Source organism: Chiloscyllium plagiosum, unplaced genomic scaffold (genome assembly GCF_037043375.1).
Source record: "Chiloscyllium plagiosum isolate Xiang-an unplaced genomic scaffold, Cpla_swu_hap1 HiC_scaffold_3, whole genome shotgun sequence".
NCBI lineage: Eukaryota > Metazoa > Chordata > Chondrichthyes > Orectolobiformes > Hemiscylliidae > Chiloscyllium > Chiloscyllium plagiosum.
Window position 1 is genome coordinate 108,018,095 of NW_028270141.1, and position 14,482 is coordinate 108,032,576.

Genomic DNA, 14,482 nt, shown 5'->3' on the forward strand with positions numbered 1-14,482 from the left:
GCCATTCTTTTGTTTAAAAAATGATTATTTATCTTTGATCAATATATAAACTCATATTAAAGTTAATTGATCCTCACCATGTAGCCAGTGTAGTAGACAGAGCTAGCTGAAGCTACTTGTCCAGATTATAAATAAAACTATACCAGTAAATGTGCTACAACTAACTGAAGTAAAATGCTTGCATTTAATCTGACAGTGTAAATGTATGAGGTGAGCATTTGAAATGTCAGTGGTCTACTATTGCACGATGAATGTCTTTCTTCCTTTATTTTTGTAATGGGATGTGGGTGTCACTGACAAGGCCAGCATTTATTACCTATCTCTAGTTGCCCTTGAACTGATTGACTCTCCAGGCCACCTCAGAAGGTAAACAACAGTCAATCGCATTGCTGTGGGTCTGGAGTCAAGCATAGGCCAGACCAAGAAGGACAGTATACTTGCCTTTCCCTTTACTAAATCACATGGGCTTTTGCAACAATTGACAGCCATACCGTGATGGCCATTCGGTTAACTTTAAATCCCAGATTTTACTTGAATTCAGATTTAACCATAATATGGTAGGTTAAGCATTACAAATATACTGAACAGTCTTAATACTAAAGAATCTGATAGCGATAACACAGGAGGAAATACTTTTTACAACAACAATTAGTTAACAATGCATTGAACTAACTTTAATTTATTTTATTTGTTCACAGGAGGTGGGCATCCTGGCAACACAAGCCATTCATTGCCTGTCCCTAATTGCTCTTAGGAAGATGATGGTGAACTATGGTAATAAGGAGAGAATTCTTGATTTTAACTAAGCAACAGTGAAGGAATGATGATATGTTTCCAAATCAGGATAAGGTGCAGCTTGGAGGGAAACTCAGGGGCATGGGTGTTCTCAGTGTACCTGCTGTCTTTGTCCGACTGGGTGGTAGAGGTTATGGGTTTGGTAGTGCTGTCTAAGGAGCCTTGGTGAGTTGTTGCAGTGCACCACAATACAATGGTGCTACAGGGATAAATTTTGAATGTGTTAGATAAGTTGCCAATCAAGTCGCTGTTTTGTCCTGGATGGTCTCAATCTTCTTCAGCATTGTTGGATCTGCACACACTGAGGTAAGTGAACAGCAGTTTGTCACACTTCTGATGAACAAGCTTTTAAGAAGTTACCAGTTGAGTTACTCACCACAGAATTGCTAGCCCCTGACCTGCTCTCATAGTCATAGCACTTCCTCCAGTTCAATATCTAGTCAATTGTAATACACACCCACCCCCTAGAATTTTGATAATGTGGTATTCAGCGATAGTAATTGCCATTGAATATCAACAGGTGATGGTTGGATTCTCTCTTGTCATTGCCTAGCACTTGTGAGGCACAAAATTTACTTGTCACTTGTCAGTCCAAACTTGGATATTGTCCAGCTCTTGCTGCATTTGATCATGGACTGCTTTAGTCTGAGGAGTCGCAAATGGCACTTAGCATTTTGCAATTATCAGTGAATTATGGAGGGACAGTCATTGATGAAACAGCTGAAGATGGTTGGACTGAAGACACTATCCTGAGGAACTCCTGCAGAGATGTCCTGGAGCTGATATGATTAACCTCCTACAACTACAGCCATCTTCCTTGAATTGGTTATGACTATCATTAATTCCACTTTAACTAGGGTTTCTTAGTGCCACACTCAGTCAAATGTGGTCTTGATGTCAAGGCCAGTCATTCTCACCCTCACCTTGTGAATTCAGCTCTTTAATCTATGTTTGAACCAAGACTATAATAAAGTCAGGAGCTGAGCTGGTTGGCAGAACCCAAACTGTGAACAGGTTATTGTTGACTATGTGCCATTTTACGGTTGTACTGTTGACAACATGCTCCATCACTTGGCTGATGACTGAGAACAGACAGTTGGGGCAGACCATGGTTAGGCTGGCTATGTGTACAAGACATAACTGGGCAGTATTTCACATTGCCAGAACTATGACTGTACTGAACAGCTTGGAAAAAAGGTGAAACTAGTTTTAGAGTGCAAATGTACAGTACTGTTGCTGAAATGTTGTCATCTATCTTGGCTTTTACAATACCAATGTCCTTGGCCATTTCTTGTCACATGGAACGAATCAAATTGTTTGAGGACTGTCATGTTATGCTAGAGATCTCAAGAAGATCGATTGTTCACTTGACATGCTGGCTGAAGGTGCTTGCAATACTTTAACCTTGTCTTTTGACTGATGTACTGAACTCTCCGTAATAGATGGGGATGGGGATATCTTTGGAATGTTCTCCACCAGTGAGTTGTTTAATTACTATTTGTGATGAGATATGGCAAGACTTAAGAACTTAGATCTGATCCATTGGTTGTGGGTCGAGTAGCGCTATCACATTCTGCTTGGCATGAAAGCAATCCTGGGTTGTTATTTCAACAGGTTGACACTTCATTTTCATGTGTCTTTCTCTGCTTCTGCCCTCTGATACACTTAATTGAACCAGGATTAAGCCACCAGTGAGACTGGTGTCTTGGATATAGTCATTTAACTGACATATAATGCCAGGCTATTACTATCACCCGTATCGGGCAGACAGTTCTCCCAATTTTGGCACATGCCCCAGATGTTAATATCAGAATTTTGCAGTAAAAAGAGGGTTATATGCACCATCGCTAATTCTGGTGCCGTGGCCAATGCCACATAGTCCACCTAGTTTCAATCCTGTTATCAGACTTAGTAATGTTAATTAATTCTTTATATTCTGACATTTAATGCATGGTATATATTACAATGCTCCGAAAATAAAATTACGATAATCTTGGTAGTGTTTGTTCTTATTTTTACCTGGTAGAATTTCCAGTTAAAAATGTATTTGCAGAAGGTTATGTTTTCCAGCACCTTCTCTGACAGTAGGCATATCTTTGGAATGTGCTATTCAAGAACTTTGGGCAAATTGTTACAATCCTATTGCAGATGACACCCACTGCGAGCATTGTGCTTTTGTGATAGATCGAGTGAATGTTTAAGGTGGGTGCCAGTCAAGTGGACTGCTTTGTTTTGGAGCTTGATGTTGAGCTTCTCAAGTGTTGTGGAACTTATCCAGGACCATGGAGGGCATTCTATCTCATAGCTGAGTCATGATTGGTTGATCTTAGTATTTTGAATATTCAGTCTCTTAAATTTTAGTCATAATGCTTTTGTTTGATATTCTGTTCTCCTTGTAAGGTCTCGAGTGCTATGCAATCAGACAGTTACTGAGGGGAGTTTTTGCCTGCACTGTTTGAGCTGGAAATGGATGCAGCTCATTCTAAACTTGTTTGACTTTTCATTTCCTTTGAAATAAACATGATTAAAGTCAATGAAATGAAGCCCCCATTTGATGAATAGAGACCACTGGAAGGTGAGACTGATTTTTCAAAATATGCCTTTAATGTTGTTAACTTGGTTGGCTGGTCCATCAGTTGCTGGTTGTATTTTCCATTACATTACCCTGGTTGTTTGATGTTTTGGCTCAGATTCTCTACCAAATATTGGCTTGAGCATGTGCAAAATATTGCACCAAAGACAATGGTTATAGATCGCCATACGTTTTTGTTTTGTATTTGTTTATCCTTCCAGGGATAAACTCTTTTGTGTTATCTTGATTGTAGATGTGCAGGCTTTGAATGAGTTCCAGTGCAGCATATAATGCAGATGTGTTGATCTGATTGCGTGGAATGAAGGCTTGGATTTAGCTTGCAGCATCTGTGGCAGTTAAAGTTGCGATGTTCTACATCAATGGCAAACATGTTAATGAGTTCAAATAAAGTTCCTTTTCCTGCTCCGTCAGTGAAGGTGACAACAAAACAAATTGCTTCAGAGTTTGTTTCGAAATATTAAGCAGACCTCCAGCATCTGCAGCTCTTTGTTTTATTTGATCAAGTTGGTTGTGGGAAGTGCAATTTGGTTTAAGATTCAACGAATGATTGCCATAAGGTTGAAAAGGAAGCTTGAAGGAAAGAGTTGTTTAAACAGATCTTCCAATGTATAAGCAAAAATAACAGTTCAGAAAAATTCTTCGTGTTTCCCAAACTATTGCAGAATTGCCAATTTGAGTTACTTTCGAGACAAAAAACTGTGGATGCTGGAATCCAAAGTACCCTTGCTCTCCCTCCTCACCCATCCACCCCCACAATGTACCTGATCCCTCCACTTCTCCCTCTTCACCTCATCCTTCCTGCATCTTCCTTCACCCCCACCCCACTTCTCGGCCCACCCCCTCCCAATCTCCTTTCTCTCCCACACCCACCCCACCCACACCATACCACATCCAACTCTCACCCACCACATGCCATCACTCTTCCCTACTCCCCTCCTTCAGCCTTCTTGGGACACCTCAAAAACCCCACCCCTGAGCCTTGCCACATATTTACTATGCCCCCCGACATCAAACTCTCTGAGGCTGAATGGTCTGTCTTCAGGAAAGGGCTCATGTTCGTACCCCTTCGCCTCCATCTCAATGAATTCCGGATCCGCCAGGATGTGGAGCTCTTCTTCCGCCACCATCCCATTTCCGTGCCTTCTTCTTTTACAAAAACTCCCAACATCCCTCTGAGGACCCCTTCTCTCACCTCCAAACTTCCTCCTCCACTTGGTCACCACCGGCCAGTCTTATACCCGCCCTACACCTCTTCATTGCAGACTGTCGACGTGACATCGGCCTCAATTTCTCCACTCACTCACCCATTCCAACTTCAACCTCTCCAAATATGCAGTGCTCCACTCTCTCTGCACCAACCCCCGTTTCACTATCAAACCTGCTGACGAAGGCAAGGGGGTAGTCTTCTGGAGAACGGAATCCCATGTTAGGCAGAGGCTGAACGCCCGATCTCTGACACTACGCCCTACCTCCCCCTTTCCCACTACCCCACCACGACTCAGCAGGCCAAAATCACTCACCGTCAGTGCCCTCATTGCCTCCGGCGATCTCTCCTCCACTGCCTCCAATCTCATAGTCACCCAGCCCCGCACTGCCTAGTTCTACCTGATCCCCTAGATCCACAAACCTAACTACCCCGGCCGACCCATCATCTCGGCATGCTCCTGCCCTACTGAACTCATCTCATCTTACCTCGACTCCATCCGATCCCCCTTGGTTCAGGCATTTCCCACCTCCATCCGTGACACCATCCACACCTTCCATCTCTTCAGTAACTTCCACTTCCCCGACCACCAGCACTTTATCTTCACTGTGGATGTGCAGTCCTTATACACGGTCCATATCCCACAAGGACAGCCTCCATGTCCTCTGCTTCTTCCTCTCCAACAGACCCATCCAGTCCCCTTCCACCAATACCCTCTTCCACCTCGCCGAACTGGTCCCCACCCTCAATAATTTTTCATTTAACTCCTCCCATTTCCTCCAAATCTAGGGGATGGCAATAAGCACCCGGATGCTACATCAAACAATCCCTGTTCAGTACCAACACAGCAACTGTGTCCCAACTCTTCTGCCATTACATCAATGGCTGCATCAGTGCAGCATCCTGCACCCAGGCTGAACTGGAACAGTTCATCACCTTTGCCCACAACTTCCACTCTGCCTTCAAAATCACTTGGTCCAACTCGGACACCTCGTTCCCCTTTCTTGACCTCACCATTTCCAACTCCGGCAACAGTCTCCAGACGGACATTTACTATAAACCCACAGACTGCCATAACTACATGGACTACACCTCCTCCCACCCAGTAGCTTGCAAGAACTCCATCCCATTCTTCCAATTTCTCTGCCTCTGCTGCATCTGTTCATTCCACTCACGAGTATCCCAGAGGTCCACCTATTTCAAGCTGTGCTTTTCCTCCCTCTGTCACCCAGACAGCTATTCGCCACACCACCTCCATTCCCTGTTCCACTGCTCTCAACCCCCCACCCTCCAAATGCAAGTCCCCATTGTCCTCACCTTGCCCTCATCTACCATCCCACGAGTCTCTGCATCCAACGCATCATTCTTAAACACTTGCGCCAACTCCAGCTAGACCCCTCCACCAAGAACATCTTCCCCTCCCCACCCCTCTCAGGTGACCGTTTCCTTGGACAGTCCTTGGTTTGAGCCACTCTCCCCATCAACCTCGCTGAACCACCAGGTACCTTCCCCCACAACTGGAAAAGATGCAAAACCTACCAATACACCAACCCCCTCACCTCCATCCAGGGCCCCAAACAGTCCTTGCAGGTGAGACAGAGGTTCACCTGCCTCTCTTCCAACCTACTTTACTGCATCAGGTGCTCCCGATGTGGTCTTCTCTACATCAGGGAGACCAATTGCAAACTTAGGGAATGGTTCACCGAACATCATAGCCAGGCCTGCAGAGGCCTACCGGACTTCCCGTTTCCACTCTCTTTCCAACATGACCATCCTTGGCCTCCTCCATTGCCGCAATGAACTAAACCACATATTGGAGGAACAACACCTCATCTTCTGCCTGGGCAGCCTACATCCCAGAGGACTCAACATTGAGTTCTCCAATTTCAAATAACCTCCCTTCCCATCCCCTGATTCCCTTCCCAGCCTATCCCCCTCCCTTCCACTCCTCCCTGCCACCAACCAGATTCATTCCTCCCATTGACCAACCAGGTCTACCTGTCTTCACCTCTACCTGTCTTAATCTATCCCCACTTCACCACCTTGACCCCGCCACCCCCTTTATCTGCAGCTCCCCCTCTACACACCCTCAGTCCTGAAGAAGGGTTACACCCGAAACATCGACTTCTCCACCTCCTGTGCTGCCCGGCTTGCTGTGTTCTTCCAGCCTCCTGCCTGTCTACTTTGAGTTTCCTTGGCCACTTGTTTCCATGATAAGATGAAGTCAGTTTTTTTTCCCAAACACGAGTCATGAATCTGGAAAGGCCTACTACCCAATCAGGACTCTCCTCCCCAAAGAAAATGTTACCTGCTGAGTTTACACCATATTTCAACAAGATCCATAAGCAGGAAAGGGATCCAAACTGGCAAATAATATCTGTTGTCTTAACAAAGCCATTAGCCATCATGAAAAATTTCATATTTTCATCTTTAATGTACTAATTTGAAATATCTTCATAAAAAGATCAATATTAGCTGAAGTGGACAAGTTCTGTTTCAGAGGGAATAGATGTTAATGATTGAAAACCTTTGCTAATTGTAAAATATTATTACTTGCTCACACAGCACTGTATCTTCGACAATTTAATCATGATGGAGTTGAATAGCTTCTGAAGTCTGGAATTCCTAAGTATTCCAGTGAAAGTTCAAGTAATTGTGTAGTTTCTCTTCTTCGAGGATCTCCTAGTTACTTCCCTCATGAGGGCTAACTGTGCTTACCAGTGAAATTTATAATATCCTCTGTGCAATAGGACGTAGACATAGATTTGATTGGAATTAGGATGAGGTGGGGTTTCTCATCAATAAGTGATCTGTTCTGTCTGATTACCACTGATAATGGGAAGGCATAAATGTATTACAGTCTCTTCTGCCTGTTCTACTCTCAGATATCACTTTAACTGCTCTAGTCCCACTTCCCTTCTCCTAATGCTACTGGTTCTACAATCAAGCAGCTGCTGGTCTCAGACACCAACAGACCCTGAGAATAGTCCCATTATTTTTTTAATCCATTCCCAGATGTGGACATCACTTAAGGCCAGCATTTGTTGCCCATCCCTAACTGACCTTGAGCAGGAAGCTGCCTTCTGAACAAGCAAGCAATTTGTTGCTGCATTTTAGCGAGTGAATTAGAGTCGACCCATATTGAAGGAGGTCTGGAGTCACAAATAGGCCAGGTCTGGTCAGGAAGGTGAGTTTCCTCCCCTAAAGGATATTACAGTTATTTTCTGTTCTCAGTGCACCAGATGAGTTTGACAACAATCTGGTAGTCACATAGTCTGCATGGCTGAATAGTACTTTTAATTCCAGATTTATTTAATTAACAAAATTTGTATTTCCCAAGTTCAGTAGTTAAGTTGAATTTATATCTCTGGATCATTAGTTCATACCTATTTGGATTTCTGGGCCCATAATGCAAACAGCACATTTCTGTTCTCTGGGCCACTTTCCATGCTATTAGTTCCACTGCCTTTTCCTGAGACTAGTTTATTGTCCCTTCTGTTGAAGCTGTGAATTTCCTCATTCAGACTATTAATCTCATACAGATATAAGTTTGTGTTTGTAGTAAAGGGATTGGATTAGGATCCACATCGAAAAATAAACAGGGAACAGTGGTCATTGGGATCACAAGTATCTGCTGGAGAATGTGTAACTTCCCAAGACCATATGAAGATAAATATAAAGCGGGGGCAGAAATAGCTTGAGAATTAACAGTGAGTTTAATGTCACTCATGTCAGCCATTTAGCAATTTGGTGAGCTAGACCATCAATTGTAAATTCCACAATTTGCTGAATGATTTATACTAATCTGTCGTTAACCTCATGAATACAGCACTCACTATCAACATCCCCTTGAATTTCAAAACAGATGTTGCACTTGTACATAAATTGCCTGTTAACCCTATTGTAGAAAGACCTGTCTTCACATAGCACCTTTCACGACCTCAGATAATCAAAAGCACTTATCAGCTGTACTTTCAAAGTGCAGTGAATGTTGGAATGTAGGAAATGCAAACAGCCAATTTACAATGAGCAAACTCCCACAGCAATGTAATTATTAACAAGATGTTCTGTTTTTGTTTTAATGATGCTGACTAAATCATGACATCAGGAATCACTTCCCCGCTCTGTCTCAAAATAGTTCCAGGGAATCTTTAACATTTACCTGTGAAATTAAATCGACTTTGGTTTGATTTTACACCCAAAAGACAGCACCTCTTTTTATTGAAGTATTCCCTCAGTATTACATAGGAGTGTCAGTGTGGAGTCCCCGGAGTGGAACGTGAACTTCAGTCCACAATCTTCTCACTGCGAGTGCTACCAAGTGAACTACAGCTGACCTCTGTAGTCCTGCAATGTCACTCAACCACTCCGACACACAATCAGTCGTAAGTGCTGAATCTCAATCTTGCAGACAGAAATTATTAGATTTTTAAAATTGATTTAATTGAATTGCATTGAATTGAATTGAATTGATTGTCACATATACTGAGGCACAGTGAAAAGCTTTGTCTTGCGAGCAATACAGGCAGATCACAGAGTTAAGTAGCATAGATAAGTAGAGAATAGGTAAACAGTAGCAAAAACAAAAAACACAGGTACAGGCGAATGATAAGATTTTGAGTCCATTCAGTGTTCTAACAACAGTAGGGTAGAAAATGTTTTGAAACCAACTGGGGTGTGTTCAAGCTTCTGTACCTTCTTCCCGAGCATTGCCAGGGTGGGATGGATCTTTGAGAGTGCTGGCGGCCTTTCCTTGACAGCGGGCCTGGTAGATGGAATCTATAGATGGGAGGTTGGCCTTTGTGATTGTCCGGGCCAAGCTCACCACTCTCTGTAACCGTCTCGATCTTGAATGGTACAGTTGCCATACCAGGTAGAGATGCATCCAGACAGAATGCTCTCGACAGCGCACCTATAAAAGTTGGCAAAGGTATTCACCGTCATGCCAAATTTCCTCAGCTGCTGAGGGAGAAGAGACGTTGTTGGGCCTTTGGAACCAGTGCATCCACATGAAGCGTCTAAGAAAGCTTGTTGTGGATGACCACTCCCAGGAGCTTGACACTCTCCACTTGTTCCATATCTGTGCTGTTAATGTGTAGGGGGGCATGAGTAACATCCCGTCAAAAGTCAATAATGAGTTCCTCGGTTTTGCCGGCATTGAGAGCTATGTTGTTCTCAGTGCATCATTTTTCCAGGTCTTCCCATCGGCAGTCTGTTTCATCGGCATCTGAGATTCAACCGACTATGGTGGTATCATTAGCAAACTTGTTAATGGCTTTAGTCTGGTATTTGCCGACGCAGTCATGGGTATACAATGAGTACAGTAGGGGGCTGAGTACGCACCCCTGGGAGCTCCAGTATTGAGTGTTAGTGAGGATGAAATATTGTCCACAATCGTCACTGATTGTGGTCTGTGGGTCAGGAAACTGAGGATCCGGTTGCAGAGAGTGGGGCTTAGTCCGAGATCACTAAGTTTAGTAATCAGTCCCGAGGGGACAATAGTGTTGAAGGCTGAACTGTAGTTAATAAGTTGGGTTCTTACGTAGCTGGTCTTGGTATCAAGGTGTTCTAGGGAGGAGTGAAGGACAAGTGATATGGCATCTGACGTGGACCTGTTGGTCCGATAGGCAAATTGGAGTGGGTCAAGAGTAGTGGAAAGGCTGGAGTTGATTAATGCCATGACCAGCTTTTCAAAGCACTTCGTGACCACCAATGGCAGGGCCACTGGGCGGTAGTCATTGAGACATGCTGCATGAGCCTTCTTAGGCACAGGGAGGATGTTGGCCCTCTTGAAACAGGCAGGGACAGTGGCCTGCTGCAGGGAGAGGGTGAAGATGTCCGAGAAGACCTCCACGCATGCTCTGAGTGCCAGGCCTAGTACTCCATCTGGTCCCATCACTTTCCTTGGATTCACATGAAGGAAAGCTGATCTGACCTCTGATATAGTGACTGTTGGGATAGGTTCGTCGGGACTTGTCAGAATAGGTGCTACCTCTCCGCCAAAATTCTGCTCAAAGCAAGCATATTTGTTTCTTATTTGTCTTCCTGTGTCATTTTTCTCTCTCAATCAGTCATTCTTTTTTTTTTCTTTTCCAACTCTAAACCGTCTGGCTTCACCATCATTCCTCAACTTCATTGCAATCTTACCATTTCCTGATTGCGGGGATAAACTGTTGGTCTCATTGTTCACAAGGCTCCATTGCTCTTATGAGTCATTAGGTTAAGTTGTACCTGGTAAAATAGATGGAGAACAACAATCAGTGGAGATCATAAGTATCTGTTTGAGCCCAGCTTCCCCAGGAACCTGTAAAGAAACACAAATAACCCAAATGTTGCTGACACTAGGTCAGCTTGCTCTCCCAGCAATCTGCAATGCAAACATTTTATAATCCAAAAACATTGATAAAAAGTGTACAGTGAGGAATCCCACACAATTTTCCCTCCCACCCTGCTTTAACTTTGCTTTTCCGATGAGGAAAAGAGAGAATTTCTCTGGAAGAGGAAAAATAAATGATGCTGCAGGTTAGAAAAGCAGATAGACATTTCTCTTTACAGAAGTTCAAAGTTTGTGCGAAGATTTGTAGCTCGGGTGCTCATTGCTGTGGTTCTGTTCGCCGAGCTGGAAGTTTTTGTTGCAAACGTTTCGTCCCCTGGCTAGGCGACATCATCAGTGCTTGGGAGCCTCCTGCGAAGTGCTTCTTTGATGTTTCCTCCAGTGTTTATAGTGGTCTGTCCTAGAGGCATGGCATTCATCCACAAACTCCATCAACAAACACATCGACCTGGACCCAATATACCAACCACTACAGCGGACAGCTGAAACTGACAACCGGAAGCGGCAGGGACAGACCACTATAAACACTGGAGGAAACATCAAAGAAGCGCTTCGCAGGAGGCTCCCAAGCACTGATGATGTCGCCTAGCCAGGGGACGAAACGTTTGCAACAAAAACTTCCAGCTCGGCGAACAGAACCACAGCATCTTTACAGAAGTCATTACTCGTTGGTTTCCAGAATAAAAAAGTATCAAATTGGAAAGAATCTGTTGGTACATTTCAACTATTTCAAAGTGATATAAGTGTTTCTCATTCAAAGGGAAAAAGAAGCTGTAATACTCGTTGTTCAGTTTCACCTCTCCCTACCCACATCTACACCATTCTGCCCAGCTGACACCCTGCCTGAGTTCACAAAAATGGACTCACACAGCCAGAAGAAGATCTGCTGAGTGCCACAGCTTTCAGTCACTTCAAAGTGTTTCTTTCAAATGAGCACTGACAGTGCTTTGGAAATTCTACTGCACGTTCTGCACATTGTGAAGGCTCATTGCCAGGAGTTGTTTGAAAGGATCCGCCAGCCCAGAAATCAATCTAAGGAGAACGGTGGGAGTGGTAAAGTCAGACTAGCCACTCAGCCACCCACCCTCCTTCCCCCGGACCCCCACTTTCACAGCTCGATGAGAAGGCCCACCATTACTCACTCCAGTCACCCAGTAGTGAACGGTTTCGGTTAGCTTGTCGGTTTTACAAACCTGCAAAAACAAGCAGAGTGTGTGTGAGATCCAAATTAAAAACAGAAAATGCTGGAAAATTCAGGCATCATTGTGGATCCGGGAGTGGGATTAAGTGGATGGGTTTAGTGTCAACAGTGGTAGCCCCAATGATAGGCTGGATTGGCCACTAACACCTCCACTGTTCCCCAGAAGTCCGAATGGACACTCTGCCCAGGGTGTTACCTGTTTTGGAGGGCCGGCAGCCCTTCACAATCAGTCAGGCTGACCCATCCGGGGTGGAGGTAGTATTGGGCTGGGGAGTTGGAGGGGGTGTGGTGGAGAAAGGGTAGTGGGATTCCTGTTGAGAACACAGCTGATGTTTACCAGGAATTAGCTCTTATTCACGAGGTATCATCCATGGAGTATAGAGTGTCCAATCAAGGGGGTCTCGAGACATCCCCCACTCCCACCACTACCACCGGGGCACTCTGCCTACTTTTACGGAGCAACCTGCCACAGGTTGTAGTGTCCCTTTGCCACAAGTAAGTCGAGAAAGCGATGGGCACTCCACCTCACTACCTTTCCTCTTGACTGCACAACAGTCTGTCCTCGCCCCTTCACTCACTCTCATGGGTTAAGGTTAAAGTCTAACTAAGCTTTCAATACTGATGTGAAAGCAGCAGCTTGAAATATTGTGGGGAATCTGAACACGGAGCTGCCTGTAGATTTTGGGGGATGAAAATTGGCAAAAATGTGGGGACTTAGAAATCCAATTCCAACCATTGGGCTCTGTGTATGCAAACAGCTCCCTTGGGACAGGCAAGTTGAGAATGTCAGTTTATTAAGTGTTCAATTAGAATGATATTTACATGAAAGTTTGACATTACTTGTAAGTCCATAGGACCACTGGGCCTTCTAGGATACAGCAATTAAACCAAGGTCAGGAACAAGGGTAATTGAGGGGGCATGACAGGAAAATGTCCCAATGCGAATTGGATCTCCATACCATCCGGCCTCCTTGCACCCGTTCCACCTCTGTCAAGTGTTTAAAAATTGCCATTTTCCAAGCCTTTTCAGTTCTGAGATCCAGTCATACCAGTCTCAAAACATTAAGCTCAGGGTCATTTTTGGAAACAGAGCACTATGACCCAAGCCTCCAATTGCCTGCCACGTCAAAGCACCACTGTGTTCCCTGGCCAACACCTCTGTCTCAGGCTTGCTGCAGTGCTCCAGTGAAGCTCAGCACAACTGGGAGAATAGCACCTTATTTTCTGCTTGGGAACCCTGCGACCTCAGAACTCAATATTGAGTTCAATAACTTTTGGGCCTGAGCACCTTCTCGCATGCTCTCACTCCTATCCCCACACACCAGACCTTGTCATCACATGGACTACCACCACACACAACCCATTTGCAGCTATTCATTCTCTCAGGTTGATTTACCATTCTTTTGTCTGCCCAACTGTTTTTCTCTCTCTCTGGAGTCTACCTTCACCTATCGTGTACTCTTTCCTCCTCATCACCCTTTCTTTAGCATATATAACAACCTTTTCCCAGCTACAATCAGTTCTGAAGTAGGATCACTGGACCTGAAACATTAACTCTGTTTTCCCTCCACAGATGCTGCCAGAGCTGCTGAGTTTTTCCAACAATTTCTGCTTTTGTTTCTGATTTCAGCAATCATAGTCTTTTGGTTTTGAGAACAGAGTGGGTGCATCTGAAGTGAGTATTACCAAAAACGGACTCTTGACTTAAACTGCATTCTAGACTATCAGTTGGATCATACTGAAACCACCTTCAACTATATAAGACCTTCTTAAAATTTGTCATTTTCAAACAGTTTTGATTTCTACAATTATAGATCTGAATTTTGTTCATTTTCATGAAATGTGGGTGTTCACCTGGCTGGTATTTTGTTGCCCATCTCCCATTGTCCTTGAACCAAGTGGCTCTGATGGACTAGTTCAGAGGGTACTTTTGAGATTCTATCACATTGCCTGTGGATTACATTGCATCCGATCAGACCAGGTAAGGATGACATACATTGGTGAACCAGATGGGGGTTTCCACCAATCATCTGTAGCTTTCAATTCCAGGTTTAGCAATTGATTCAAATACCTTAAATTCAATGCCTCTAGATATTATCAAGATACTGTGGATGCTGGAAATCTGAAAGAAAAACAAAGAAAATGTTAGATAAACTCAGCAGGTCTGGCAGCATCTGTAGAGAGAGAAAAGCAGAACTACTGAAGGATTGTGAAGAAGAGTTAGTTGACTCAAAATGTTAACTCAGCAATGATTGTAATGAGGTCAGCCAAATAAACTTCATAGAATATGAGTTCTCTGATTGGGGCTGTTAATTTGGTCCAATCAAGGATCCCTGGCAGACAGATATAAACAGG

At 44.1% G+C, this 14,482-nt stretch overlaps 1 long non-coding RNA gene across 1 annotated transcript in view; it reads right to left on the minus strand.

Moving 5' to 3' along the window:
• Positions 1-9,026: 9,026 nt before the first annotated feature.
• The window catches only part of LOC148150637 (uncharacterized), a 364,395-nt gene continuing 358,939 nt past the window's right edge, over positions 9,027-14,482 (minus strand). The window contains exon 3 of the long non-coding RNA XR_015751935.1: positions 9,027-10,823. This is a non-coding gene — a long non-coding RNA (uncharacterized LOC148150637). The remainder of the gene's footprint in view (positions 10,824-14,482) is intronic.